Consider the following 26912-nt stretch of genomic DNA (forward strand, 5'->3'; position numbering starts at 1 on the left):
TTGCGCTCTAGCACCCCCTAGGAAAAAAACACAGACAAAACTGCTAGCAACTCCTGATAGGAATGTCGTTGAGACATGAAACAAAAACCTCTATGTAGGTCTCACTTAGACCTACATTTCATACACTCACACCCTTCAGCAAAAATCAACAGGTTTTTGGCAAAAACTCCTTCAAAACAAAAGTTTGCTAAAAAATTTCATTTTTGCCTCTTTGAGCTATAATTTGACCCCCTAAAAATTCTTCAAAACTCAAACTGGACACATACATCAGGACTGGCAAAAAATTGCCATCTAATAAAAAAAAAAAAAAACCCCAAAACTCAAAATTGCGCTCTAGCGCCCCCTAGGATAAAACACAGACAAAACTGCTAGCAACTTCTGATAGGAATGTCGTTGAGACATGAAACAAAAACCTCTATGTAGGTCTCACTTAGACCTACATTTCATACACTCACACCCTTCAGCAAAAATCAACAGGTTTTTGGCAAAAACTCCTTCAAAACAAAAGTTTGCTAAAAAATTTCATTTTTGCCTATTTGAGCTGTAATTTGACCCCGTTAAAATGCTTCAAAACTCACCAAACTGGACACAAACATCAGGACTGGCAAAAATTGCAATCTGATAAAAAAACAAACCCCAAAACTCAAATTTGCGCTCTAGCACCCCCTAGGAATAAAACACAGAGAAAACTGCGCCTAGGAAGAAAACACAGACAAAACTGCTTGTAACTTTCGGTAGGAATGTCGTAAAGACATAAAACAAAAAATTATATGTAGGTGTCATTTAGACCTACATTTCATACACGCACATCATTCAGCAAAAACCAACAGGAAGTTGGCAAAAACCCCTTCAAAACTAAATTTTCCTAAAAAAAATCATTTTTGCCTCTTTGTGCTGTAATTTGACCCCCTTAAAATGCTTTAAAACTCACCAAACTGGACACACACATCAGGACTGGCGAGAATTACGATCTAATCAAAAACACCAAAACTCAAAATTGCGCTCTAGTGCCCCCTAGGAAAAAAACACAGACAAAACTGCTAGCAACTTCCGATAGGAATGTCGTTGAGACATGAAACAAAAACCTCTATGTAGGTCTCACTTAGATCTACATTTCATACACTCACACCCTTCAGCAAAAATCAACAGGAAGTTGGCAAAAACCCCTTCAAAACTACACTTTCCTAAAAAAATTTAATTTTTGCCTATTTGAGCTGTAATTTGACCCCGTTAAAATGCTTCAAAACTCACCAAACTGGACACAAACATCAGGACTGGCAAAAATTGCAATCTGATAAAAAAACAAACCCCAAAACTCAAATTTGCGCTCTAGCACCCCCTAGGAATAAAACACAGAGAAAACTGCGCCTAGGAAGAAAACACAGACAAAACTGCTTGTAACTTTCGGTAGGAATGTCGTAAAGACATAAAACAAAAAATTATATGTAGGTGTCATTTAGACCTACATTTCATACACGCACATCATTCAGCAAAAACCAACAGGAAGTTGGCAAAAACCCCTTCAAAACTAAATTTTCCTAAAAAAAATCATTTTTGCCTCTTTGTGCTGTAATTTGACCCCCTTAAAATGCTTCAAACTCACCAAACTGAACACACACATCAGGACTGGCGAAAATTGAAATCTAATAAAAAAACAAAACCCAAAACTCAAAATTGCGCTCTAACGCCCCCTAGGAAAAAACACAGACAAAACTGCTTGTAACTTCCGTTAGGAATGTCGTTGGGACATGAAACAAAAACATCTATGTAGGTCTGAGTTAGACCTAGATTTCATACACTCACACCCTTCAGCAAAAATCAACAGGAAGTTGGCAAAAACCCCTTCAAAACAAAAGTTTGCTAAAAAATGTCATTTTTGCCTCTTTGAGCTGTAATTTGACCCCCTTAAAATGCTTCAAAACTCACCAAATTTTACACACACATCACTACTGGCAAAAATTGCCATCTAATAAAAAAACAAACCCCAAAACTCAAAATTGCTCTTTAGCGCCCTCTAGGAATAAAACACAGACAAAACGGCTCCTATGAAGAAAACACAGACACAATTGCTTATAACTTCCGTTATGAATGTCGTAGAGACATGAAAAAAAAACTTCTATGTAGGTCTGACTTAGACCTACATTTCGTACGCTTACGTCCTTAGCAAAAATCAATAAAAAGTTGGCAAAAACCCCTTCAAAACTACATTTTCCTAAAAAATGTCATTTTTGCCTCTTTAAGCTATAATTTGACACCCTTAAAATGCTTCAAAACTCACTAAACTGGACACACACATCAGGACTGGCGAAAATTGCCATCTAATCAAAAACCAAACCCCAAAACTCAAAATTGCACTCTAGCGCCCCCTAGGAAAAAACACAGACAAAACTGCTTGTAACTTCTGTTAGGAATGTCGTTGGGACATGAAACAAAAACATCTATGTAGGTCTGACGTAGACCTACATTTCATACACTCACATCCTTCAGCAAAAATCAATAAGAAGTTGGCAAAAACCCCTTCAAAACTAAATTTTCCTAAAAAATGTCATTTTTGCCTCTTTAAGCTGTAATTTGACCCCCTTAACATGCTTCAAAACTCACCAAATTTTACACACACATCAGTACTGGCGATATATGCGATCTAATAAAAAACAAACCCTAAAACTCAAAATTGCGCTTTAGCGCCCCCTAGGAAAAAACACAGACAAAACTGCTCCTAGGAAGAAAACACAGACAAAACTGCTTGTAACTTTCGTTAGAAATGTCATAGAGACATGAAAAAAAAACTTCTATGTAGGTCTGACTTAGACCTACATTTCATACACTCACATCCTTCAGCAAAAATCAATAAAAAGTTGGCAAAAACCCCTTCAAAACTAAATTTTCCTAAAAAATATCATTTTTGCCTCTTTAAGCTGTAATTTGACCCCCTTAAAATGCTTCAAAACTCACCAACGTGGACACACACATCAGGACTGGCGAAAATTGCCATCTAATTAAAAACCAAAACCCAAAACTCAAAATTGCGCTCTAACGCCCCCTAGGAATAAAACACAGACAAAACTGCTCCTAGGAGGAAAACACAGACAAAATTGCTTGTAACTTCCGGTAGGAATGTCATAGAGACATGAAAAAAAAACTTCTATGTAGGTCTGACTTAGACCTACATTTCATACACTCACATCCTTCAGCAAAAATCAATAAAAAGTTGGCAAAAACCCCTTCAAAACAAAATTTTCCTAAAAAATGTCATTTTTGCCTCTTTAAGCTGTAATTTGACCCCCTTAACATGCTTCATCCATCCATCCATCCATCATCTTCCGCTTATCCGAGGTCGGGTCGCGGGGGCAACAGCCTAAGCAGGGAAACCCAGACTTCCCTCTCCCCAGCCACTTCGTCTAGCTCTTCCCGGGGGATCCCGAGGCGTTCCCAGGCCAGCCGGGAGACATAGTCTTCCCAACGTGTCCTGGGTCTTCCCCGTGGCCTCCTACCGGTTGGACGTGCCCTAAACACCTCCCTAGGGAGGCGTTCGGGTGGCATCCTGACCAGATGCCCGAACCACCTCATCTGGCTCCTCTCGATGTGAAGGAGCAGCGGCTTTACTTTGAGTTCCTCCCGGATGGTAGAGCTTCTCACCCTATCTCTAAGGGAGAGCCCCGCCACACGGCGGAGGAAACTCATTTCGGCTGCTTGTACCCGTGATCTTATCCTTTCGGTCATGACCCAAAGCTCATGACCATAGGTGAGGATGGGAACGTAGATCGACCGGTAAATTGAGAGCTTTGCCTTCCGGTTCAGCTCCTTCTTCACCACAACGGACCGGTACAACGTCCGCATTACTGAAGACGCCGCACCGATCCGCCTGTCGATCTCACGATCCACTCTTCCCTCACTCGTGAACAAGACTCCTAGGTACTTGAACTCCTCCACTTGGGGCAGGGTCTCCTCCCCAACCCGGAGATGGCACTCCACCCTTTTCCGGGCGAGAACCATGGACTCGGACTTGGAGGTGCTGATTCTCATTCCGGTCGCTTCACACTCGGCTGCGAACCGATCCAGCAAGAGCTGAAGATCCCGGTCAGATGAAGCCATCAGGACCACATCATCTGCAAAAAGCAGAGACCTAATCCTGCGGTTGCCAAACCGGAACCCCTCAACGCCTTGACTGCGCCTAGAAATTCTGTCCATAAAAGTTATGAACAGAATCGGTGACAAAGGACAGCCTTGGCGGAGTCCAACCCTCACTGGAAATGTGTTCGACTTACTGCCGGCAATGCGGACCAAGCTCTGGCACTGATCGTACAGGGAACGGACCGCCACAATAAGACAGTCCGATACCCCATACTCTCTGAGCACTCCCCACAGGACTTCCCGAGGGACACGGTCGAATGCCTTCTCCAAGTCCACAAAGCACATGTAGACTGGTTGGGCAAACTCCCATGCACCCTCAAGAACCCTGCCGAGAGTATAGAGCTGGTCCACAGTTCCACGACCAGGACGAAAACCACACTGTTCCTCCTGAATCCGAGGTTCGACTATCCGACGTAGCCTCCTCTCCAGTACACCTGAATAAACCTTACCGGGAAGGCTGAGGAGTGTGATCCCACGATAGTTGGAACACACCCTCCGGTCCCCCTTCTTAAAGAGAGGAACCACCACACCGGTCTGCCAATCCAGAGGTACCGCCCCCGATGTCCACGCGATGCTGCAAAGTCTTGTCAACCAAGACAGCCCCACAGCATCCAGAGCCTTAAGGAACTCCGGGCGGATCTCGTCCACCCCTGGGGCCCTGCCACCGAGGAGCTTTTTAACTACCTCAGCGACCTCAGCCCCAGAAATAGGTGAGTCCACCACAGATTCCCCAGGCACTGCTTCCTCATAGGAAGACGTGTTGGTGGGATTGAGGAGGTCTTCGAAGTATTCCTTCCACCTATCCACAACATTCGCAGTCGAGGTCAGCAGAACACCATCCGCACCATACACGGTGTTGATAGTGCACTGTTTCCCCTTCCTGAGGCGGCGGACGGTGGTCCAGAATCGCTTCGAAGCCGTCCGGAAGTCGTTTTCCATGGCTTCCCCGAACTCTTCCCATGTCCGAGTTTTTGCCTCCGCGACCGCTGAAGCTGCACACCGCTTGGCCTGTCGGTACCTGTCCACTGCCTCCGGAGTCCTATGAGCCAAAAGGACCCGATAGGACTCCTTCTTCAGCTTGACGGCATCCCTCACCGCTGGTGTCCACCAAGGGGTTTTAGGATTGCCGCCCCGACAGGCACCAACTACCTTGCGGCCACAGCTCCGATCTGCCGCCTCGACAATAGAGGTGCGGAACATGGTCCACTCGGACTCAATGTCCAGCACCTCCCTCGTGACATGTTCAAAGTTCTTCCGGAGGTGGGAATTGAAACTTTGTCTGACAGGAGACTCTGCCAGACGTTCCCAGCAGACCCTCACAATGCGTTTGGGCCTCCCAGGTCTGTCCGGCATCCTCCCCCACCATCGCAGCCAACTCACCACCAGGTGGTGATCGGTAGAAAGCTCCGCCCCTCTCTTCACCCGAGTGTCCATAACATGAGGCCGCAAATCCGATGACACAACTACAAAGTCGATCATGGAACTGCGGCCTAGGGTGTCCTGGTGCCAAGTGCACATATGGACACCCTTATGCTTGAACATGGTGTTTGTTATGGACAATCCGTGACGAGCACAAAAGTCCAATAACAAAACACCACTCGGGTTCAGATCCGGGCGGCCATTCTTCCCAATCACGCCTCTCCAGGTTTCACTGTCGTTGCCAACGTGAGCGTTGAAGTCTCCCAGTAGGACAAGGGAATCACCCGGGGGAGCACTTTCCAGTACTCCCTCGAGCGTTCCCAAAAAGGGTGGGTACTCTGAACTGCTGTTTGGTGCATAAGCACAAACAACAGTCAGGACCCGTCCCCCCACCCGAAGGCGGAGGGAGGCTACCCTTTCGTCCACCGGGTTGAACTCCAACGTACAGGCTTTGAGCCGGGGGGAAACAAGAATTGCCACCCCAGCCCGTCGCCTCTCACTGCCGGCAACGCCAGAGTGGAAGAGGGTCCAATCCCTCTCGAGAGAAGTGGTTCCAGAGCCCTTGCTGTGCGTCGAAGTGAGTCCGACTATATCCAGCCGGAATTTCTCGACTTCGCGCACTAGCTCAGGCTCTTTCCCCCCCAGTGACGTGACGTTCCACGTCCCAAGAGCTAGCTTCTGTAGCCGAGGATCGGACCGCCTAGTGCCCTGCCTTCGGCTGTCGCCCAGCTCACAATGCACCCGACCTCTATGGCCCCTGCTATGGGTGGTGAGCCCATTGGAGGGGTGACCCACGTTGCCTCTTCGGGCTGTGCCCGGCCGAACCCCATGGGAACAGGCCCGGCCACCAGGCGCTCGCCATCGTGCCCCACCTCCGGGCCTGGCTCCAGAGGGGGGCCCCGGTGACCCGCGTCCGGGCGAGGGAAATCTGGGTCCATGATGTTTCTTCTTCATAAAGGTCTTCGAGCTGCTCTTTGTCTGATCCCTCACCTAGAACCTGTTTGCCTTGGGAGACCCTACCAGGGGGCTTTATGCCCCCGGACAACATAGCTCCTAGGATCATTGGGACACGCAAACTCCTCTACCACGATAAGGTTGCAGCTCAGAGAGGAGTAACATGCTTCAAAACTCACCAAATTTTACACACACATCAGTACTGGTGAAAATTGCGATCTAATAAAAAACAAACCCTAAAACTCAAAATTGCGCTTTAGCGCCCCCTAGGAAAAAACACAGACAAAACTGCTCCTAGGAAGAAAACACAGACAAAACTGCTTGTAACTTTCGTTAGAAATGTCATAGAGACATGAAAAAAAAACTTCTATGTAGGTCTGACTTAGACCTACATTTCATACACTCACATCCTTCAGCAAAAATCAATAAAAAGTTGGCAAAAACCCCTTCAAAACTAAATTTTCCTAAAAAATATCATTTTTGCCTCTTTAAGCTGTAATTTGACCCCCTTAAAATGCTTCAAAACTCACCAACGTGGACACACACATCAGGACTGGCGAAAATTGCCATCTAATTAAAAACCAAAACCCAAAACTCAAAATTACGCTCTAACGCCCCCTAGGAATAAAACACAGACAAAACTGCTCCTAGGAGGAAAACACAGACAAAATTGCTTGTAACTTCCGGTAGAAATGTCGTAGAGACATGAAACACAACCCTCTATGTAGGTCTCACTTAGACCTACATTTCATTAGTTAACATCCTTCAGCAAAAATCATCAGGAAGTTGGCAATCCCCCCTTCAAAACAAAAGTTTTGTAAAAACATGTCACCTTTTTTCAAACATTATCTCTTCTGAGCGCGTTTGTTGTGTCGGCTTCAAACTCCCACAGGGAAGAGACTGAACCCTTCTGATTAAAAGTTGCGCAAAGAGTTTTTCTAACTGCTCCGGGTTTGATTTTACGAGCCTTTTCCAGATGGCCGCTTAAAAGCAGGAAGCACCAGCGTGACCACACAATGCAGAGAAGGTAGGTGTTGTGCGGGTAAAGATATGTTGACTGGGTGAAAGAAGATGGCACCAGTTTGACTCCAAGATGCAGGGAAGGTAGGTAATGTGCAGGTAAAGATATGTTGAATGGGTAAAGGCAGGAAAGTCGGTCCCGTCTATCACTGCTTGCAGCTTTAAGTTGGTCTTTAATACATTTTCCGTGGATAAAAATCCCCCCCGATATACAAATTAGGGTTGTCTGAGTCCATTTTGTACCGCTTGTCCCTCATAATGTGTACAAAATAATAGGTGTATACATGACACAATATGTTACTGCATACGTCAGCAGACTAATTAGGAGTATCGCCATACTAATGAATCAAACACGGTATTAGATTCTGTTTGACGTCACGTGGTGACATTGCTGGTTTTACAAGCAGAGGAGCATGTTCAGCAGTGCACACACACAGAGTACGTACAAGCAGACACAGTGTGGAGACAGAAAAGGGAGAACGGATGCATTTTGGTGTAAAAAGTAAGGATGAAGATGAAGTAATAACACTGAAACACTACATAGCGACAGATAAAGTATGTTTTTTCAAGTAGCGTTATCACTGGAGGAGGAGGAATAGCTAAAAATGCTTCATTACACAAAGGATACAATGGCTCACCGAAGTCACAATGTAAACAAACGCCATGGGTGGATCTACACCTGACATCCACTGTATTGATACCAAGTATCTAGTCGATACGACTATGATTAAAATGATATTTATCATCATCGAAAAATAATTTTCCCTTTTTTTAAGATTAATACTGTTTATGAAGTCAGTAAATATGTCCCTGGACACATGAGGACTTTGAATATGACCAATGTATGATCCTTTTAAGTACTTGGTACCGGATCGATACCTAAATGTGTGGTATCATCCCAAACTAAAGTCAAGTATCAAAGAAGAGAAGAATAAGTGATTATTACATTTGAACAGAAGTGTAGATAGAACATGTTACAATAGAACACAGAACGACACCTACCCTTTACATCAGTATTTTTTAACCATATCATTACTGGTGTATTAGGTATTATTATTTTTTTGTATGATCCTGTAACTACTTGGTATCACATCGATACTTAAATGTGTGGTATCATCCAAAACTAACGTCAAGTATCAAAGAAGAGAAGAATAAGTGATTATTACATTTGAACAGAAGTGTAGATAGAACATGTTAAAATAATAAGTAAGCAGATATTAACAGTAAACGAATAAGTGGATTAATAATCCATTTTTTACAGTTTGTCCCTCATAATGTGTAGAAAATAATAGGTGTATAAATGACACAATATGTTACTGCAGATTAATTAGGAGTTTTTGTTTTGTTTACTTACTAATTCTCCTGATGGAACTCTCCTGAATGAATCAATAAAGTTCTATCTATCTATCTAGTAAAAGACAAGTTGTCTAGTATGTTCAACATTTTATTTAAGGACTAAATGACAATAGTAAACATGTGTCATGTACACTAAAATTTTTTCTTACAGTAAAGACGATAATGACATTTTTTGTGGTCCCCTTTATTTAGAAAAGTATCGAAATACGTTTTGGTACCGGTACTGGTACCAAAATATTGGTATCTGGACAACCCCGATCAGAACTGGCATTCTCCGCAGCCGACATTTGGTTCTGCAATGTCATATTTTGTTCAAATAAAGACAATAATGACCTTTTTTTATGGTCCCCTTTATTTAGAAAAGTATCAAAAAGTATGGTACCGGTACCAAAACATATGGAGACAACCCAACACTCTCCAAAATAAAAGCATGTAGGACTCAAGCTGGTATCGAATGGGATTGATACACCAAAAAGCTTCCAGTATGGGTGTGATATTGGATGTAAACAAACTTGTGTTTGGGACACCTGTCACTCAATTTTGAATTGATGACAACGTGACATCACCCCCGAATGGTGACATCACCCCTGAGTGGTGACATCACCCCCTAGTGGCCTGCTATGCAAATGACACTCATTTCTCTCCCACACTCCGCCCCCACCATCCACTCATTAAAAGTCTGTCCCCCATTAAAAGTGTGTGTGTGTGTGTGTGTGTGTGTGTGTGTGTGTGTGTGTGTGTGTGTGTGTGTGTGTGTGTGGACCAGCCAGCAGAGTCTGAGTGCTTGCTAGCGCCTCTAATTGGACTCCGCCGGGTCAGCCCCGGTCCACGGCGCGGCGGTTGATGGGCTGATGGGCCGCCACGCCGAGGTGTGCGCACACACACACACACACACACACACACACACACACACACACACACACACACACACACACACACACACACACACACACACACACACACACACACACACGCTGACTCGCAGCTACATCTCCATTCCACGGTCCTGAGCACAATTATGTTGTCAGAACTTGAGAACACACACTGGTTGTCATGATAGTGGTACTTAATGAATACTTAGGTCTACTACGCTACTGTATTTAATGTTGTCTTCATGGTGGTACTTAATGAATACTTTGGTCTACTACGCTACTGTATTTGATGTTGTCATTATGGTGGTACTTAATGAATACTTAGGTCTACTACACTACTGTATTTAATGTTGTCATTACTGAGGTGGTACTTAATGAATACTTAGGTCTACTACACTACTGTATTTAATGTTGTCATTATGGTGGTACTTGATGAATACTTAGGTCTACTACACTACTGTATTTAATGTTGTCATTACTGAGGTGGTACTTAATGAATACTTAGGTCTACTACACTACTGTATTTAATGTTGTCATTACTAAGGTGGTTCTTAATGAATACTTAGGTCTACTACACTACTGTATTTAATGTTGTCATGATGGTGGTACTTAATGAATACTTAGGTCTACTACACTACTGTATTTAATGTTGTCATTATGGTGGTACTTAATGAATACTTAGGTCTACTACACTACTGTATTTAATGTTGTCATGATGGTGGTACTTAATGAATACTTAGGTCTACTACACTACTGTATTTAATGTTGTCATTATGGTGGTACTTGATGAATACTTAGGTCTACTACACTACTGTACTTAATGTTGTCATTATGGTGGTACTTAATGAATACTTAGGTCTACTACACTACTGTATGTTAATGTTGTCATTATGGTGGTACTTAATGGATACTTAGGTCTACTACACTACTGTATTTAATGTTGTCATGATGGTGGTACTTAATGAATACTTAGGTCTACTACATTACTGTATTTAATGTTGTCTTTATGGTGGTACTTAATGAATACTTAGGTCTACTACATTACTGTATTTAATGTTGTCATTATGTTGGTACTTGATGAATACTTATATCTACTACACTACTGTTTTTAATGCTGTCATTAGGGTGGTACTTAATGAATACTTAGGTCTACTACACTACTGTATTTAATGTTGTCATCATGGTGGTACTTAATGAATACTTAGGTCTACTACACTACTGTATTTAATGTTGTCATGATGGTGGTACTTAATGAATACTTAGGTCTACTACACTACTGTATTTAATGTTGTCATTGTGGTGGTACTTAATGAATACTTAGGTCTACTACACTACTGTATTTAATGTTGTCATGATGGTGGTACTTAATGAATACTTAGGTCTACTACACTACTGTATTTAATGTTGTCATGATGGTGGTACTTAATGAATACTTAGGTCTACTACACTACTGTATTTAATGTTATCATTATGGTGGTACTTAATGAATACTTAGGTCTACTACACTACTGTATTTAATGTTGTCATGATGGTGGTACTTAATGAATACTTAGGTCTACTACACTACTGTATTTAATGTTGTCATTGTGGTGGTACTTAATGAATACTTAGGTCTACTACACTACTGTATTTAATGTTGTCATTATGGTGGTACTTGATGAATACTTAGGTCTACTACACTACTGTACTTAATGTTGTCATTATGGTGGTACTTAATGAATACTTAGGTCTACTACACTACTGTATTTAATGTTGTCATTATGGTGGTACTTAATGGATACTTAGGTCTACTACACTACTGTATTGAATGTTGTCATGATGGTGGTACTTGATGAATACTTAGGTCTACTACACTACTGTACTTAATGTTGTCATTATGGTGGTACTTAATGAATACTTAGGTCTACTACACTACTGTATTTAATGTTGTCATTATGGTGGTACTTAATGAATACTTAGGTCTACTACACTACTGTATTTAATGTTGTCATTATGGTGGTACTTGATGAATACTTAGGTCTACTACACTACTGTACTTAATGTTGTCATTATGGTGGTACTTAATGAATACTTAGGTCTACTACACTACTGTATGTTAATGTTGTCATTATGGTGGTACTTAATGGATACTTAGGTCTACTACACTACTGTATTTAATGTTGTCATGATGGTGGTACTTAATGAATACTTAGGTCTACTACATTACTGTATTTAATGTTGTCTTTATGGTGGTACTTAATGAATACTTAGGTCTACTACATTACTGTATTTAATGTTGTCATTATGTTGGTACTTGATGAATACTTATATCTACTACACTACTGTTTTTAATGCTGTCATTAGGGTGGTACTTAATGAATACTTAGGTCTACTACACTACTGTATTTAATGTTGTCATCATGGTGGTACTTAATGAATACTTAGGTCTACTACACTACTGTATTTAATGTTGTCATGATGGTGGTACTTAATGAATACTTAGGTCTACTACACTACTGTATTTAATGTTGTCATTGTGGTGGTACTTAATGAATACTTAGGTCTACTACACTACTGTATTTAATGTTGTCATGATGGTGGTACTTAATGAATACTTAGGTCTACTACACTACTGTATTTAATGTTGTCATGATGGTGGTACTTAATGAATACTTAGGTCTACTACACTACTGTATTTAATGTTATCATTATGGTGGTACTTAATGAATACTTAGGTCTACTACACTACTGTATTTAATGTTGTCATGATGGTGGTACTTAATGAATACTTAGGTCTACTACACTACTGTATTTAATGTTGTCATTGTGGTGGTACTTAATGAATACTTAGGTCTACTACACTACTGTATTTAATGTTGTCATTATGGTGGTACTTGATGAATACTTAGGTCTACTACACTACTGTACTTAATGTTGTCATTATGGTGGTACTTAATGAATACTTAGGTCTACTACACTACTGTATTTAATGTTGTCATTATGGTGGTACTTAATGGATACTTAGGTCTACTACACTACTGTATTGAATGTTGTCATGATGGTGGTACTTAATGAATACTTAGGTCTACTACACTACTGTATTTAATGTTGTCATGATGGTGGTACTTGATGAATACTTCGGTCTACTACACTACTGTATTTAATGTTGTCATCATGGTGGTACTTGATGAATACTTCGGTCTACTACACTACTGTATTTAATGTTGTCATAATGGTGGTACTTAATGAATACTTAGGTTTACTACACTACTGTATTTAATGTTGTCATGATGGTGGTACTTAATGAATACTTAGGTCTACTACACTACTGTATTTAATGTTATCATTATGGTGGTACTTAATGAATACTTAGGTCTACTACACTACTGTATTTAATGTTGTCATGATGGTGGTACTTAATGAATACTTAGGTCTACTACACTACTGTATTTAATGTTGTCATTGTGGTGGTACTTAATGAATACTTAGGTACACTACACTACGGTATTTTTAATTCTGTCATTATGTTGGTACTTAATGAATACTTAGGTCTACTACACTGCTGTATTTAATGTTGTCATTATGGTGGTACTTAATGAATACTTAGGTCTACTACACTGCTGTATTTAATGTTGTCATTATGGTGGTACTTAATGAATACTTAGGTCTACTACACTACTGTATTTAATGTTGTCATGATGGTGGTACTTGATGAATACTTCGGTCTACTACACTACTGTATTTAATGTTGTCATCATGGTGGTACTTAATGAATACTTAGGTCTACTACGCTACTGTATTTAATGTTGTCATTATGGTGGTACTTAATGAATACTTAGGTCTACTACGCTACTGTATTTAATGTTGTCATCATGGTGGTACTTAATGAATACTTAGGTTTACTACACTACTGTATTTAATGTTGTCATGATGGTGGTACTTAATGAATACTTAGGTCTACTACGCTACTGTATTTAATGTTGTCATCATGGTGGTACTTAATGAATACTTAGGTTTACTACACTACTGTATTTAATGTTGTCATTATGGTGGTACTTAATGAATACTTAGGTCTACTACACTACTGTATTTAATGTTGTCATCATGGTGGTACTTAATGAATACTTAGGTCTACTACACTACTGTATTTAATGTTGTCTTTATGGTGGTACTTAATGAATACTTAGGTCTACTACATTACTGTATTTAATGTTGTCATTATGTTGGTACTTGATGAATACTTATATCTACTACACTACTGTTTTTAATGCTGTCATTATGGTGGTACTTAATGAATACTTAGGTCTACTACACTGCTGTATTTAATGTTGTCATCATGGTGGTACTTAATGAATACTTAGGTCTACTACGCTACTGTATTTAATGTTGTCATCATGGTGGTACTTAATGAATACTTAGGTCTACTACACTACTGTATTTAATGTTGTCATTTTGGTGGTACTTAATGGATACTTAGGTCTACTACACTACTGTATTTAATGTTGTCATGATGGTGGTACTTAATGAATACTTAGGTCTACTACACTACTGTATTTAATGTTGTCATCATGGTGGTACTTAATGAATACTTAGGTTTACTACACTACTGTATTTAATGTTGTCATGATGGTGGTACTTAATGAATACTTAGGTCTACTACACTACTGTATTTAATGTTGTCATCATGGTGGTACTTAATGAATACTTAGGTCTACTACACTACTGTATTTAATGTTGTCATGATGGTGGTACTTAATGAATACTTAGGTCTACTACACTACTGTATTTAATGTTGTCATTGTGGTGGTACTTAATGAATACTTAGGTCTACTACACTACTGTATTTAATGTTGTCATGATGGTGGTACTTAATGAATACTTAGGTCTACTACACTACTGTATTTAATGTTGTCATGATGGTGGTACTTAATGAATACTTAGGTCTACTACACTACTGTATTTAATGTTGTCATTATGGTGGTACTTAATGAATACTTAGGTCTACTACACTACTGTATTTAATGTTGTCATGATGGTGGTACTTAATGAATACTTAGGTCTACTACACTACTGTATTTAATGTTGTCATGATGGTGGTACTTAATGAATACTTAGGTCTACTACACTACTGTATTTAATGTTGTCATTGTGGTGGTACTTAATGAATACTTAGGTCTACTACACTACTGTATTTAATGTTGTCATTATGGTGGTACTTGATGAATACTTAGGTCTACTACACTACTGTACTTAATGTTGTCATTATGGTGGTACTTAATGAATACTTAGGTCTACTACACTACTGTATTTAATGTTGTCATTATGGTGGTACTTAATGGATACTTAGGTCTACTACACTACTGTATTGAATGTTGTCATGATGGTGGTACTTAATGAATACTTAGGTACACTACACTACGGTATTTTTAATTCTGTCATTATGTTGGTACTTAATGAATACTTAGGTCTACTACACTGCTGTATTTAATGTTGTCATTATGGTGGTACTTAATGAATACTTAGGTCTACTACACTGCTGTATTTAATGTTGTCATTATGGTGGTACTTAATGAATACTTAGGTCTACTACACTACTGTATTTAATGTTGTCATTATGGTAGTACTTGATGAATACTTAGGTCTACTACACTACTGTATTTAATGTTGTCATGATGGTGGTACTTGATGAATACTTAGGTCTACTACACTGCTGTATTTAATGTTGTCATCATGGTGGTACTTAATGAATACTTAGGTCTACTACGCTACTGTATTTAATGTTGTCATCATGGTGGTACTTAATGAATACTTAGGTCTACTACGCTACTGTATTTAATGTTGTCATCATGGTGGTACTTAAAGAATACTTAGGTTTACTACACTACTGAATTTATGTTGTCATGATGGTGGTACTTAATGAATACTTAGGTCTACTACGCTACTGTATTTAATGTGGTCATTATGGTGGTACTTAATGAATACTTAGGTCTACTACACTACTGTATTTAATGTTGTCATTGTGGTGGTACTTAATGAATACTTAGGTCTACTACACTACTGTATTTAATGTTGTCATTATGGTGGTACTTAATGGATACTTAGGTCTACTACACTACTGTATTTAATGTTGTCATGATGGTGGTACTTAATGAATACTTAGGTCTACTACACTACTGTATTTAATGTTGTCTTTATGGTGGTACTTAATGAATACTTAGGTCTACTACATTACTGTATTTAATGTTGTCATTATGTTGGTACTTGATGAATACTTATATCTACTACACTACTGTTTTTAATGCTGTCATTATGGTGGTACTTAATGAATACTTAGGTCTACTACACTACTGTATTTAATGTTGTCATCATGTGGTACTTAATGAATACTTAGGTCTACTACACTACTGTATTTAATGTTGTCATTGTGGTGGTACTTAATGAATACTTAGGTCTACTACACTACTGTATTTAATGTTGTCATGATGGTGGTACTTAATGAATACTTAGGTCTACTACACTACTGTATTTAATGTTGTCATTGTGGTGGTACTTAATGAATACTTAGGTCTACTACACTACTGTATTTAATGTTGTCATGATGGTGGTACTTAATGAATACTTAGGTCTACTACACTACTGTATTTAATGTTGTCATGATGGTGGTACTTAATGAATACTTAGGTCTACTACACTACTGTATTTAATGTTATCATTATGGTGGTACTTAATGAATACTTAGGTCTACTACACTACTGTATTTAATGTTGTCATGATGGTGGTACTTAATGAATACTTAGGTCTACTACACTACTGTATTTAATGTTGTCATGATGGTGGTACTTAATAAATACTTAGGTCTACTACACTACTGTATTTAATGTTGTCATTGTGGTGGTACTTAATGAATACTTAGGTCTACTACACTACTGTATTTAATGTTGTCATTATGGTGGTACTTGATGAATACTTAGGTCTACTACACTACTGTACTTAATGTTGTCATTATGGTGGTACTTAATGAATACTTAGGTCTACTACACTACTGTATTTAATGTTGTCATTATGGTGGTACTTAATGGATACTTAGGTCTACTACACTACTGTATTGAATGTTGTCATGATGGTGGTACTTAATGAATACTTAGGTACACTACACTACGGTATTTTTAATTCTGCCATTATGTTGGTACTTAATGAATACTTAGGTCTACTACACTGCTGTATTTAATGTTGTCATTATGGTGGTACTTAATGAATACTTAGGTCTACTACACTGCTGTATTTAATGTTGTCATTATGGTGGTACTTAATGAATACTTAGGTCTACTACACTACTGTATTTAATGTTGTCATTATGGTAGTACTTGATGAATACTTAGGTCTACTACACTACTGTATTTAATGTTGTCATGATGGTGGTACTTGATGAATACTTCGGTCTACTACACTACTGTATTTAATGTTGTCATCATGGTGGTACTTAATGAATACTTAGGTCTACTACGCTACTGTATTTAATGTTGTCATCATGGTGGTACTTAATGAATACTTATGTTTACTACACTACTGTATTTAATGTTGTCATGATGGTGGTACTTAATGAATACTTAGGTCTACTACGCTACTGTATTTAATGTGGTCATTATGGTGGTACTTAATGAATACTTAGGTCTACTACACTACTGTATTTAATGTTGTCATTGTGGTGGTACTTAATGAATACTTAGGTCTACTACACTACTGTATTTAATGTTGTCATTATGGTGGTACTTGATGAATACTTAGGTCTACTACACTACTGTACTTAATGTTGTCATTATGGTGGTACTTAATGAATACTTAGGTCTACTACACTACTGTATTTAATGTTGTCATTATGGTGGTACTTAATGAATACTTAGGTCTACTACACTACTGTATTTAATGTTGTCATGATGGTGGTACTTAATGAATACTTAGGTCTACTACACTACTGTATTTAATGTTGTCTTTATGGTAGTACTTGATGAATACTTAGGTCTACTACACTACTGTATTTAATGTTGTCATGATGGTGGTACTTGATGAATACTTAGGTCTACTACACTACTGTATTTAATGTTGTCATGATGGTGGTACTTAATGAATACTTAGGTCTACTACACTACTGTATTTAATGTTATCATTATGGTGGTACTTAATGAATACTTAGGTCTACTACACTACTGTATTTAATGTTGTCATGATGGTGGTACTTAATGAATACTTAGGTCTACTACACTACTGTATTTAATGTTGTCATGATGGTGGTACTTAATGAATACTTAGGTCTACTACACTACTGTATTTAATGTTGTCATTGTGGTGGTACTTAATGAATACTTAGGTCTACTACACTACTGTATTTAATGTTGTCATTATGGTGGTACTTAATGGATACTTAGGTCTACTACACTACTGTATTGAATGTTGTCATGATGGTGGTACTTAATGAATACTTAGGTCTACTACACTGCTGTATTTAATGTTGTCATTATGGTGGTACTTAATGAATACTTAGGTCTACTACACTACTGTATTTAATGTTGTCATGATGGTGGTACTTAATGAATACTTAGGTCTACTACACTACTGTATTTAATGTTGTCATGATGGTGGTACTTAATGAATACTTAGGTCTACTACACTACTGTATTTAATGTTGTCATTGTGGTGGTACTTAATGAATACTTAGGTCTACTACACTACTGTATTTAATGTTGTCATTATGGTGGTACTTAATGGATACTTAGGTCTACTACACTACTGTATTGAATGTTGTCATGATGGTGGTACTTAATGAATACTTAGGTACACTACACTACGGTATTTTTAATTCTGTCATTATGTTGGTACTTAATGAATACTTAGGTCTACTACACTGCTGTATTTAATGTTGTCATTATGGTGGTACTTAATGAATACTTAGGTCTACTACACTGCTGTATTTAATGTTGTCATTATGGTGGTACTTAATGAATACTTAGGTCTACTACACTACTGTATTTAATGTTGTCATTATGGTAGTACTTGATGAATACTTAGGTCTACTACACTACTGTATTTAATGTTGTCATGATGGTGGTACTTGATGAATACTTCGGTCTACTACACTACTGTATTTAATGTTGTCATTATGGTGGTACTTAATGAATACTTAGGTCTACTACACTACTGTATTTAATGTCATGATGGTGGTACTTGATGAATACTTAGGTCTACTACACTACTGTATTTAATGTTGTCATCATGGTGGTACTTAATGAATACTTAGGTCTACTACGGTACTGTATTTAATGTTGTTATTATGGTGGTACTTAATGAATACTTAGGTCTACTACACTACTTTATTGAATGTTGTCATGATGGTGGTACTTAATGAATACTTAGGTACACTACACTACGGTATTTTTAATTCTGTCATTATGTTGGTACTTAATGAATACTTAGGTCTACTACACTGCTGTATTTAATGTTGTCATTATGGTGGTACTTAATGAATACTTAGGTCTACTGCACTACTGTATTTAAAAGTCATTATGGTAGTACTTGATGAATACTTAGGTCTACTACACTACTGTATTTAATGTTGTCATTATGGTGGTACTTAATGAATACTTAGGTCTACTACACTACTGTATTTAATGTTGTCATTATGATAGTACTTGATGAATACTTCGGTCTACTACACTACTGTATTTAATGTTGTCATTATGGTGGTACTTAATGAATACTTAGGTCTACTACACTACTGTATTTAATGTTGTCATTATGGTGGTACTTAATGAATACTTAGGTCTACTACACTACTGTATTTAATGTTGTCATTATGGTGGTACTTAATGAATACTTAGGTCTACTACACTACTGTATTTAATGTTGTCATTGTGGTGTACTTGATGAATACTTAGGTCTACTACACTAATGTATTTAATGTTGTCATTATGGTGGTACTTAATGAATACTTAGGTCTACTACACTACTGTATTTAATGTTGTCATGATGGTGGTACTTAATGAATACTTCGGTCTACTACACTACTGTATTGAATGTTGTCATGATGGTGGTACTTAATGAATACTTAGGTCTACTACACTACTGTATTTAATGTTGTCATTATGGTGGTACTTAATGAATACTTAGGTCTACTACACTACTGTATTTAATGTTGTCATGAGGTGGTACTTAATGAATACTTAGGTCTACTACACTACTGTATTTAATGTTGTCATTATGGTGGTACTTAATGAATACTTAGGTCTACTACACTACTGTATTTAATGTTGTCATTATGGTGGTACTTAATGAATACTTAGGTCTACTACACTACTGTATTTAATGTTGTCATTGTGGTGGTACTTGATGAATACTTAGGTCTACTACACTAATGTATTTAATGTTGTCATTATGGTGGTACTTAATGAATACTTAGGTCTACTACACTACTGTATTTAATGTTGTCATGATGGTGGTACTTAATGAATACTTCGGTCTACTACACTACTGTATTGAATGTTGTCATGATGGTGGTACTTAATGAATACTTAGGTCTACTACACTACTGTATTTAATGTTGTCATTATGGTGGTACTTAATGAATACTTAGGTCTACTACACTACTGTATTTAATGTTGTCATGATGGTGGTACTTAATTAATACTTAGGTCTACTACACTACTGTATTTAATGTTGTCATGATGGTGGTACTTAATGAATACTTAGGTCTACTGCACTACTGTATTTAATGTTGTCATTATGGTGGTACTTAATGAATACTTAGGTCTACTATACTACTGTATCTCAATATTAGATAACGGACTAATTTTGGTAAAGGACGTCTACAGAGTTTCAGAGGAAGACCTTTTGTATGCTGTTTGTAAACATTCCATGAACATGGGGGGAAAAATGCGTGCGTTAACACATCAAACCTTATCAGCCAGCTGAAACATCAACATCACAATGTCAATCGTGAGGAACGTCTTCACTGCCTCAGAGGAGGACTTTTGCGTGCTATTTGTGACAAACAATTGGCAAACATTCCACCAGGAGACAAAAAAAATCCCCATCACGCATCAACACATCAAACCTTATCAGTCAGCTGAAATGCCAGCATGCTACTATATTTGACATTAGTGTTTTACAAACCCCGTTTCCATATGAGTTGGGGAAATTGTGTTAGATGTAAATATAAACAGAATACAATGATTTGCAAATCCTTTTTCAAGCCATATTCAGTTAAATATGCTACAAAGACAACATATTTGATGTTCAAACTCATAAAACATTTTTTTTTTTGCAAATAATAATTAACTTAGAATTTCATGCTGCAACATGTGCCAAAGTAGTTGGGAAAGGGCATGTTCACCACTGTGTTACATCACCTTTTCTTTTAACAACACTCAATAAATGTTTGAGAACTGAGGAAACTAATTGTTGAAGCTTTGAAAGTGGAATTCTTTCCCATTTTTGTTTTATGTAGAGCTTCAGTCCTTCAACAGTCCGGGGTCTCCGCTGTCGTATTTTACGCTACATAATGCGCCACACATTTTCCATGGGAGACAGGTCTGGACTGCAGGCGGGCCAGGAAAGTACCCGCACTCTTTTTTTACAAAGCCACGCTGTTGTAACACGTGCTGAATGTGGCTTGGCATTGTCTTGCTGAAAATAAGCAGGGGCGACCATGAAAAAGACGGCGCTCAGATGGCAGCATATGTTGCTCCAAAACCTGTATGTACCTTTCAGCATTAATGGTGCCTTCACAGATGTGTAAGTTACCCATGCCTTGGGCACTAATGCACCCCCATACCATCACACATGCTGGCTTTTAAACCCTAGAAACAATCCGGATAGTTCTTTTCCTCTTTAGTCCACAGTTTCCAAAAACAATTTGAAACGTGGACCTCGTCAGACCGCAGGACACTTTTCCACTTTGCATCAGTCCATCTTAGATGACCTCGGGCCCAGCCAAGCCGGTGGAGTTTCAGGGTGTTGTTGATAAAATGGCGTTGGCTTCGCATAGTAGAGTTTTAACTTGCACTTACAGATGTAGCGACCAACTGTAGTTACTGACAGTGGTTTTCCGAAGTGTTCCTGAGCCCATGTGGTGATATCCTTTACACACCGATGTGGCTATTTGATGCAGTAGCGCCTGAGGGATCAGAGTTGCGTAATATCATGGCATACGTGGAGTGTATCACACATGCTGGCTTTAGAACGTTGTGTCGATAACAGTCTGGATGGTTCGCTGCCCCCTTAGGTCCGGATGACACCATGTCGAATATTTCCAAAAGCAATTTGAAATGTGGGACTCGTCAGACCACGGAACACTTTTCCACTCTGCATCAGTCCATCTTTGATGATCTCGGGCCCAGAGAAGCTGACGGCGTTTCTGGATGTTGTTGATAAATGGCTTTTCGCTTTGGCATAGAAGAGCTTTAACTTGCACTTACAGATGTAGCGACCAACTGTATTTAGTGACAGTGGTTTTCCGAAGTGTTCCTGAGCCCATGTGGTGATATCCTTTCCACACCGATGTGGCTATTTGATGCAGTAGCGCCTGAGGGATCCAAGTTGTGTAATATCATGGCTTACGTGCAGTGATTTCTCCAGATTCTCTGAAGCTTTTTATGATATTATGGAGAGTAGATGTTGAAATCCCTAAATTTCTTGCAATTGCACTTTGAGAAACGTTTTTCTCAAACTGTTTGACTATTTGCTCACCGCAGTTGTGGACAAAGGGGTGTACCTCGCCCCATCCTTTCTTGTGAAAGACTGAGCATTTTCTAGGAAGCTGTTTTTATACCCAATCACGGCACCCACACTGTTCCCAATTAGCCTGCACACCTGTGGGATGTGCCAAATAAGTGTTTGATGAGCATTCCTCAACTTTATCAGTATTTATTGCCACCTTTCCCAACTTCTTTGTCACGTGTTGCTGGCATTAAATTATAAAGATAATGAATATTTGGAAAAATATTTGCATAAAAAAAAAATGTTTATCAGTTTGAACATCAAATATGTTGTCTTTGTAGCATATTCAACTGAATATGGGTTGAAAATGATTTGCAAAATGTGAGTGTGAATGTTGTCTGTCTATCTGTGTTGGCCCTGTGATGAGGTGGCGACTTGTCCAGGGTGTACCCTGCCTTCCGCCCGATTGTAGCTGAGATGGGCGCCAGCGCCCCCCCGCAACCCCGAAAGGGAATAAGCGGTAGAAAATGGATGGATGGATGTATTTTGTTTATATTTACATCTAACATAATTTCCCAACTCATATGGAAACGGGGTTTGCCAGTGATGATGTCACTAAGACCCCACCGCTGATGATGTCACTAAGACCCCACCACTGATGATGTCACTAAGACCCCACCGCTGATGATGTCACTAAGACCCCACCACTGATGATGTCACTAAGACCCCACCCGCTGATGATGTCACTAAGACCCCCACCACTGATGATGTCACTAAGACCCCACCACTGATGATGTCACTAAGACCCCGCCACTGATGATGTCACTAAGACCCCGCCACTGATGATGTCACTAAGACCCCACCGCTGTTGATGTCACTAAGACCCATCCGCTGATGATGTCACTAAGACCCCACCACTGATGATGTCACTAAGACCCCACCACTGATGATGTCACTAAGACCCCACCACTGATGATGTCACTAAGACCCTGCCACTGATGATGTCACTAAGACCCCACCACTGATGATGTCACTAAGACCCCACCACTGATGATGTCACTAAGACCCCGCCACTGATGATGTCACTAAGACCCCGCCACTGATGATGTCATTAAGACCCCCAACACTGATGATGTCACTAAGACCCCACCACTGATGATGTCACTAAGACCCCGCCACTGATGATGTCACTAAGACCGCACCACTGATGATGCCACTAAGACCCCACCACTGATGATGTCACTAAGACCCCGCCACTGATGATGTCACTAAGACCCCGCCACTGATGATGTCACTAAGACCCCACCGCTGTTGATGTCACTAAGACCCATCCGCTGATGATGTCACTAAGACCCCACCACTGATGATGTCACTAAGACCCCACCACTGATGATGTCACTAAGACCCCACCACTGATGATGTCACTAAGACCGCACCACTGATGATGCCACTAAGACCCCACCACTGATGATGTCACTAAGACCCCGCCACTGATGATGTCACTAAGACCCCGCCACTGATGATGTCACTAAGACCCCACCGCTGATGATGTCACTAAGACCCCACCGCTGATGATGTCACTAAGACCCCACCACTGATGATGTCACTAAGACCCCACCACTGATGATGTCACTAAGACCCCGCCACTGATGATGTCACTAAGACCCCGCCACTGATGATGTCACTAAGACCCCACCACTGATGATGTCACTAAGACCCCACCACTGATGATGTCACTAAGACCCCACCACTGATGATGTCACTAAGACCCCGCCACTGATGATGTCACTAAGACCCCGCCACTGATGATGTCACTAAGACCCCGCCACTGATGATGTCACTAAGACCCCACCACTGATGATGTCACTAAGACCCCACCACTGATGATGTCACTAAGACCCCACCACTGATGATGTCACTAAGACCCCGCCACTGATGATGTCACTAAGACCCCACCACTGATGATGTCACTAAGACCCCACCACTGATGATGTCACTAAGACCCCGCCACTGATGATGTCACTAAGACCCCACCACTGATGATGTCACTAAGACCCCACCACTGATGATGTCACTAAGACCCCACCACTGATGATGTCACTAAGACCCCGCCACTGATGATGTCACTAAGACCCCACCACTGATGATGTCACTAAGACCCCGCCACTGATGATGTCACTAAGACCCCGCCACTGATGATGTCATTAAGACCCCACCACTGCTGATGTCACTAAGACCCCACCACTGATGATGTCACTAAGACCCCACCACTGATGATGTCACTAAGACCGCACCACTGATGATGTCACTAAGACCCCACCACTGATGATGTCACTAAGACCCTGCCACTGATGATGTCACTAAGACCCCACCACTGATGATGTCACTAAGACCCTGCCACTGATGATGTCATTAAGACCCCACCACTGATGATGTCATTAAGACCCCACCACTGATGATGTCACTAAGACCCCACCGCTGATGATGTCACTAAGACCCCGCCACTGATGATGTCACTAAGACCCCACCACTGATGATGTCATCCCTGTGAGCTGCAATCAAAAGGCCAGCAGGCCCAAGAATCATGGAGTCCTCTCATTCTCCTCCCGTCTCTTCATCCTGTCTTCTACTCCCATCTCCTCATCCCATCTCCTCATCCCGTCTCCTCATCCCGTCTCCTCATCCCGTCTCTTCATCCTGTCTTCTACTCCCATCTCCTCATCCCGTCTCCTCATCCCGTCTCTTCATCCCATCTCCTCATCTCGTCTCCTCCTCATCCCGTCTCTTCATCCTGTCTTCTACTCCCATCTCCTCATCCCATCTCCTCATCCCGTCTCTTCATCCTGTCTTCTACTCCCATCTCCTCATCCCATCTCCTCATCCCATCTTCTACTCCCATCTTCTACACCCATCTCCTCATCCCATCTCCTTCTCCCGTCTCCACCTCCCGTCTCCTCATCCCGTCTTCTACTCCCGTCTCTTCATCCCATCTCCTCATCTCTTCTTCTCCTCCCATCTTCTACTCCCATCTCCTCCTCCTGTCTTCTACTCTCGTCTCTTCATCCCCTCTCCTCATCCGTCTCCTCCTCCTATCTTCTACTCCCATCTCCTCCTCCCATCTCCTCATCCTGTCTCCTCATCTCGTCTCCTCCTTCCATCTCCTCATCCTGTCTCTTCATCCCATCTCCTCATCCGTCTCCTCCTCCCGTCTCCTCCTCCCGTCTTCTACTCCCGTCTCTTCATCCCATCTCCTCATCTCGTCTTCTCCTCCGATCTCCTCATCCCATCTTCTACTCCCATCTCCTCCTCCCGTCTTCTACTTCCGTCTCCACCTTCCGTCTCCTCATCCCATCTTTTACTCCCGTCTTCTACTCCTGTCTCTTCATCCCATCTCCTCATCTCTTCTTCTCCTCCCATCTTATACTCCCATCTCCTCCTCCTGTCTTCTACTCTCGTCTCTTCATCCCATCTCCTCATCTCGTCTCCTCCTCATCCCGTCTCATCATCCCGTCTCTTCATCCCCTCTCCTCATCCGTCTCCTCCTCTACCTTCTACTCCCATCTCCTCCTCCCATCTCCTCGTCCCGTCTCCTCATCTCGTCTCCTCCTTCCATCTTCTACTCCCATCTTCTACACCCATCTCCTCATCCCGTCTCCTTCTCTCATCTCCTCATCCCATCTTCTACTCCCATCTCCTCCTCCCATCTCCTCATCCCGTCTCTTCATCCCCTCTCCTCATCCGTCTCCTCCTCCTATCTTCTACTCCCATCTCCTCCTCCCATCTCCTCCTCCCATCTCCTCATCCTGTCTCCTCATCTCGTCTCCTCCTTCCATCTTCTACTCCCATCTTCTACACCCATCTCCTCATCCTGTCTCCTTCTCTCGTCTCCTCATCCCATCTTCTACTCCCATCTCCTCATCCGGTCTCTTCATCCCATCTCCTCATCCGTCTCCTCCTCCTATTTTCTACTCCCATCTCCTCATCCTGTCTCCTCATCCTGTCTCCTCATCTCGTCTCCTCCTTCCATCTTCTACTCCCATCTTCTACACCCATCTCCTCATCCTGTCTCCTTCTCTCGTCTCCTCATCCCATCTTCTACTCCCATCTCCTCATTCGGTCTCTTCATCCCATCTCCTCATCCGTCTCCTCCTCCTATTTTCTACTCCCATCTCCTCCTCCCATCTCCTCGTCCCATCTCCTCATCTCGTCTCCTCCTCCTATTTTCTACTCCCATCTCCTCATCCCATCTCCTCATCCCGTCTCCTTCTCTCGTCTCCTCCTCCCGTCTTCTACTCCCGTCTCTTCATCCCATCTCCTCATCTCGTCTTATCCTCCGATCTCCTCATCCCATCTTCTACTCCCATCTCCACCTCCCGTCTCCTCATCCCGTCTTCTACTCTCGTCTCTTCATCCCATCTCCTCATCTCGTCTTTTCCTTCCGTCTCCTCATCCCATCTTTTACTCCCGTCTTGT

The 26912-nt window shown here is 40.7% G+C and overlaps 1 protein-coding gene across 1 annotated transcript in view; it reads right to left on the bottom strand.

The window, feature by feature from the left end:
- The window catches only part of plxna2 (plexin A2), an 801241-nt gene that overhangs the window by 216501 nt on the left and 557828 nt on the right, over positions 1-26912 (bottom strand). The window lies entirely within an intron of this gene.

The sequence above is a fragment of the Nerophis ophidion genome, linkage group LG06, assembly GCF_033978795.1.
Source record: "Nerophis ophidion isolate RoL-2023_Sa linkage group LG06, RoL_Noph_v1.0, whole genome shotgun sequence".
NCBI lineage: Eukaryota > Metazoa > Chordata > Actinopteri > Syngnathiformes > Syngnathidae > Nerophis > Nerophis ophidion.